The sequence below is a fragment of the Onychomys torridus genome, chromosome 3 (assembly GCF_903995425.1).
Source record: "Onychomys torridus chromosome 3, mOncTor1.1, whole genome shotgun sequence".
NCBI lineage: Eukaryota > Metazoa > Chordata > Mammalia > Rodentia > Cricetidae > Onychomys > Onychomys torridus.
This window is the reverse complement of record NC_050445.1, coordinates 87,691,433-87,697,432: the sequence shown is the minus strand read 5'-3', so window position 1 is coordinate 87,697,432 and position 6,000 is coordinate 87,691,433.

Below are 6,000 nucleotides of genomic sequence, written 5' to 3'. Positions count from 1 at the left end.
ACCATCTAAGATTTGAACAACACAAATCTTTTTTTTTTTTTTTTTTTTTTTTTTGATTTTCAAGACAGGGTTTCTCTGTGTAGCCTTGGCTATCCTGACTGGGTGATGTCAACACACACTTTTAATTCCAGTACTTGAGAGGCAGAGGCAGAGGCAGGTGGATCTCTGTAAATTTGGGGCCAGCCTGGTCTACAGAGTGAGATCCAGGAAGCCAAATCATTTTAAAACTTGAATGTGGAGCATTATCACAGTCTCCAGCAGACAAGTATGAAGGACATGCACCACCTGTAAAGCAGTCTGTGGTGTCCCATGCACATAGCTCTTCAGTCTTTGGGTAAAATGCTCTATTTCACTAAATACATACAAACATGAGTCAGCAGGAACCCTGACTTCTTATTAAAAACTTCAGAAGACAAGTGAGGGACACATGTTCTTGCCTTATATAATTTTGATCCATTAAGTAGTATAATGAATAAATTAGGTCATCTTCTTTGCCACCAAAAATTAAAAAGGGGACAGATTTGTCCTTTGTCATAATTGCCACATAGTTGCCAAGGCCTAACAAGGGGTTCCTCTGACCTGTGCATAAAGGTTTCCTCTACCTTTGCTTCACACTAAGTGGACGTGAACATCTGCTTTCTTGTTGAAATCTGGTCTTCTCTCAAATAGATGGGAAATACACACTGTTACTATGCTTTTGACACCAAAAGCCACAGATGTGGCATCCCTTGCTTTCAACCAGGCTGCTGTGAAATTCTTTCTGTGCTCCTGTGATGGACAGTTGTGTTTCTGAATACTTGCATGATCTGTCATGCTTGGCCCTTTGCATTTGTGAATGACCCTTCTTGAATTCTGTTATGCATGGTTACCCGGTTAAATACCCATTTGTTTTGTTCCTAGTGAGGATGGGTCTATAGAACTCATCTGCTTGATTTTGGAACTGGCAAAGCCAGTAGCTAAGTGGGCTGCCTGGTGGTTGTAATTGTTCATGACCTTCAAATGTCAGGTTCTCATCATTACATTATTTTAAAGCTGAATGATGGGAAACAAACATTAAGCAAAGAATTTCGCAGATGGATGTGAAATTCTCTTCTCTTTGGAATAGGACTCCTGGACTATAGCAGCACTGTTGTTATTTTGAAATGGATAAATCTTTTTGTTGAGTGGCTCCCCTCTGCATCATTGCATGTGCTGCATCATTGTTTGTGCCAGGGAATCTCTGAGCTCTATTAGGTGATAACAGGAACGTCTGCACCCCTTCTCCTCAAGAGTGACCCCCCAAAGTGTCTGTAGAAATTGCCAAGTGCAGAAATTTAATGAAAATTAGACTCAGGAGTGTGCCAAGTGGACAGAGATCATAGCATCACCTGAGCATATGATCAGATGATTGGAAGAGGCCTGAATACTTAAGAAAGATTTCTCCAGAGCTATGATCTATGCCAAAGCCCTAATAATTCATGAGTAAACTAAGCAAAGACAGACTTTCATTATCTGAAGAAGTATCTAGTAAATCCCTACAAGGTGCTGATTTGGATGTTACAGCAGTAAATAAATGAACCAAACCAAACCACACCAGAAAACATATACTTTGAAGCTGCCCCTTTACTAAGGAAACACAATTAAAACCAGATAAACAAACAAGGTAGAGAATGTAGGGTTTTGTTCTCCTGGGGCAAGCATAGAAATTTATTCTCTGAAGAGCTGATTGTTTGGTTAGTCCTGGAATAAAGACAAAGAGGTAGCCTATGCCAAGAGCCTGGAAGAACTGAATGCCAGGTAGGGAAAGCCATGGTGCTGTGTACAAAAGTTACCTTAGGAAATAATGTAATAATTCTCAGACCCAAATCTTTGCATTCATGTGGAATCCTGGCCATAGCATTAACAACTAAAATGCAGAATTACTTAATGGCTCAGCAGCTGCTTGAATGACACTCGTTTCTGGAATTCATTTAGATCGAAGAGGACCTGCACCCACATCACCACCAATACAGCAGAAATCAGAGACACATTGTTAGTAGAGTGAATGTTGTCATCGTTTCCAGGATAGTTCACTTGCAATCATGTAGATGGAGCACTCTAGAAAAGCAGTCATTGGGTATGTCTTATGGCTGAAAGGAAAGACTCTTAAAATGTCATGGGCTATAAATCTACACCCTTTTGCTTGAAGATCAAATTTACCCATGAGATAAACAGCCTGCAATTCCTGTTAACAGCATCCACAAGATTGTTTTATAATGAGATAGGCAATTGACAAGATCATTTAAAAAGAAGTACTGTACAAACGTATCTAGGGGCTGTGCTTTCTAATAAAAAGGTTACTTTCCATGACAGACAATATTTAGCAAAGCACTCTCTCTGTATTTATTTTTATTCAAACAAAAGCAGTTTCCAAATTCTGTCTTCTCACACCCATGCTGAGAATTCAGAGGACTCAGAGGTCATGGCTACTAGAAAATTTTAGGCTGGAAATGTGAACTATCCTTGTACATTAACAAAGAAACTGCAGCTCAGAAATGTTGACTGCCTCATGGGTTTTCAAGATTGTGGAAGGGAGTGCTTCATGCTTTTCTTAATTGTCCCTGTTTCTGGCAACTTGTCACAGCAACAGACATTTAATACATTCTTCATTGTTTTATGGTTGGATTCACTTTCATTTAAAACTACAACACAAGATGCCATTTCCTTCAAGAAGTGTTGTGAAGAGGTGCAATTGAAGAAAGCCAATGGCAACTTTCAATATCACATGAAAACCCCTTTAGTTGGTATATACTCTCTGCACGGTACTAGGTTTTATGGGGACATTTTCACACAAGCATATGATGGACTGAGAGCCTATTCCCTGTGCCCCACCCCCAACTCACCTCTCCTTATTCCCTCCAGTCCCTAGGTTTGCTTCTAGTTTGATGCCACAGATACATACAATTTTATTTATCTACATAAAACCTAGGAGTCACACTTTCTTTCTGAGACTGACTTAATTCACAAAATAATCTCCAGTTTCATCCATTTTTCCACAAATGACATAATTTTGTTCTTCTTTATGACTGAATGACGCTCTATTGCGTACATATACCACTTTTTTCCAATCTTCATCCTTTTGAGGGATCTCAAAGCAAGAACTTTTAACCTTCCTATCATAAATATGTCATTTAAAACAATTTTCCATCCCAAAGTTTTTCAGTATACTCCACACAATGCCAGAAAGATCAAGGATCCTAGACCGAGGAGAAAGGAGAAAATGTTCTCTACATTGGTCCTAGATAATAAGAAAAATGGCCAGCTTAAAACTTATGGTCAATGTCTTCAGTAAAATTAGCTCCTTGTTTAAATGTTTTGAAATAAAATAATTAAGACCTTGAAAATGACCAACTGAAATGGACAAATAGAGTGTAGAATATCACCCAGTGAATAAAAATTAAACTAGATTCAGATCCATCACCTTGGAGAAACCTTTATAAGGCTGTTATTAAATGAAACACACAGGCTAAGGCACCTTAGGGATGGACTGACAGAAGCATGCATTTTCAAACTACAGATTGCTATACTAGGAACTATTCATAGATACATACATACACACACAATCCTGGGTAGATTCGAACAAACTCACGTTACTGGTTACTTGTGGAAAGTTGGAAAGAATAATATCGGGAATAGGAGACAAAGGGAACTTCAGCTTTCCTCTCATGTTTTACTTTGATTAAAAACAAAGAATAGCAGTCAGTCCTGAGTGGTAGCTGTGTGTGTTTGCTATAGAAAAACAAAACAACAACAACAAAAAAAAAAACTGTTTCTGAAGAAGAGAAAAGGACATTATCTCAGACGTATCATGGAGGTTTCCGGTTTCTAAAATCTCCTAGAGAAATCATCTCCAGGCTTTCTCAGAAGAATACAGGGTCCTGACAAATTCGCTGTGTGTTTTGTTTGCTTTGGCAGCACAAGCAAAGGACCTGCGAGGTTCTGCGTGGCTGAGCTCTTTACCACTGCTGACTCGAGGCATGTTCCTCTTGCCAGCATCCTCTTCTTACACCCTGCAGGGCAGTCAACACGCTACCTCTTCAATATTTTACTTTTCTCTAAAATTGGCCAGATGCAGCAAGCAAGAGGAAATGGAGGGAAACGGAGGTGCAGAAAGTTCTTGAAAGTACATGAACAGTAGTAGAACTGAACTAACCTCAACATTAGGAATGATTTAAAAGATCCCATGACGGAGATGCCATCCATTGTCAATCGCATGCTTCAGAGGCAATGAATATTGTCATTATTTTTTTTTAACAGTGCACAATGTTTGAAATCATGTAATTGGGAGTATCACTTAAATCTTAGCAAAAGAATAGAAGCTGATGTCTGTATTGGAAAAGCCCTAGGCTAGAAGTCAAGCAGCCATGCTTCAATTTCCTGTGATATGATTTTGTATTCTTCAGCAAATTATCTCCATGTTCTGAGCCTCATTTTCCCAGTTTTCCAAGGAAGAGTTTACCAGAGGTGAGCAGTCCAACTGAGGCCCTTGAGTCCTATCAGGAATGCTGATAGCTTTTGTTTGACTAATTATTTTTAAATGGCTTTAAATTAATTCCTAGCATGTAATAATCAGAGATTTTAAAAATAAAATCCCGAGTATGGCCTGCTACTGTTTTAATGAGGGTGGGGGTGCTGGTACTGGGTAGCAGGGGACCCTGTGGTCAGATTATGTGTTTCCCACTTTGTGGTTGTCTCCATTTGGTCATCCTGACCCTCTTGGTTTAGTTGTTTTGCTCGTTAGTGTGACAAAAATGACAGGCAGAGAACACCTTGACAGAGAATGGGTTTACCATGATGTGTGCACTTTGAGGAGCAACAGTCCACAGTGAAGGTGTGCTGGTGGGAACAGGAGGCTGCTGGCCACATTGCATCTGCAGTCAGGAAGCACAGAGTGAACAGGAAATAAGGCTAGGCTATGAAATCTCCCCAGGCCTCCTGGTGGCTCACTTCCTTTCTTGATGCTCCACTTTCTGAAGGTTCCACAACTTTCCAACACAGGGCCATTGCCTGGGGACCAAGCAAATTTTCAAACACACAGATCTCTAGGGGAATATTTCTAATTCAATCACAATACCTGGGCCCCATTTTTATTTAATGTACTTTGGGGTATGCCAACATGTACATCTGTATGAGGGTGTCAGATCCCCTGGGACTGGAGTTACAGACAGTTGTGAACTATTATGTGGGTGCTGGGCATTGAATCTGGGGTCCTTTGGAAGAGCAGCCAGTGCTCTGAACCCCTGAGCCATCTCTCCAGCCCATTCCCATTGATTTTTTTTTTTTTTTTGTCAAGTCCTAAGCATCTGGTTTAATCACCCTTGGACACAAAGGTCTCCCAAATCCTCCAGGTTTTATGGGACAAAGGGTGTTGGCATTAGTCAACAAGGCATCCCAAATGAAACAAGCCTAAAGGAAGATGTATCAAAGCCACCCACAGACTAGAAGGTCCCTTCCGGCCATGTTAGAAGTTGCAAGAAAACTATATCAAACTGATGAAACTTTTAAAGAACATACCCTCCTTTTCTTTTTCCATTATTGTCATTATTGTGCTACACTAATTATTGTGTTTACACTAATCATCTTACACAATGTAAAATAATGCAAGTGAAGTAAGTAATCATAAGAAACAGTGACAGCCAAGTTGGTAGAACTTCTGCTTTGCTTCATTTTTAAAGAAAACTGTAATTTTTTTTTCGATGAAATAACCCCAGAAGGAGATGCTGTGGATATCGCTCTGTGTAAATAAAGTTCTGATTGGCCAGTGGCCAGGCAGGAAGTATAGGCGCAACAAGAGAGAAGAGAATTCTGGGAAGTAGAAGGCTGGAGAGAGACACCGCCAGCCGCTACCATGAAAAGCAACATGTAAAGACACTGGTAAGCCACAAGCCATGTGGCAAAGTATAGACTAACAGAAATGGGTTAATTTAAGATAGAAGAAGTAGATAACAAGAAGCCTGCCACGGCCATACAGTTTCTAAACAA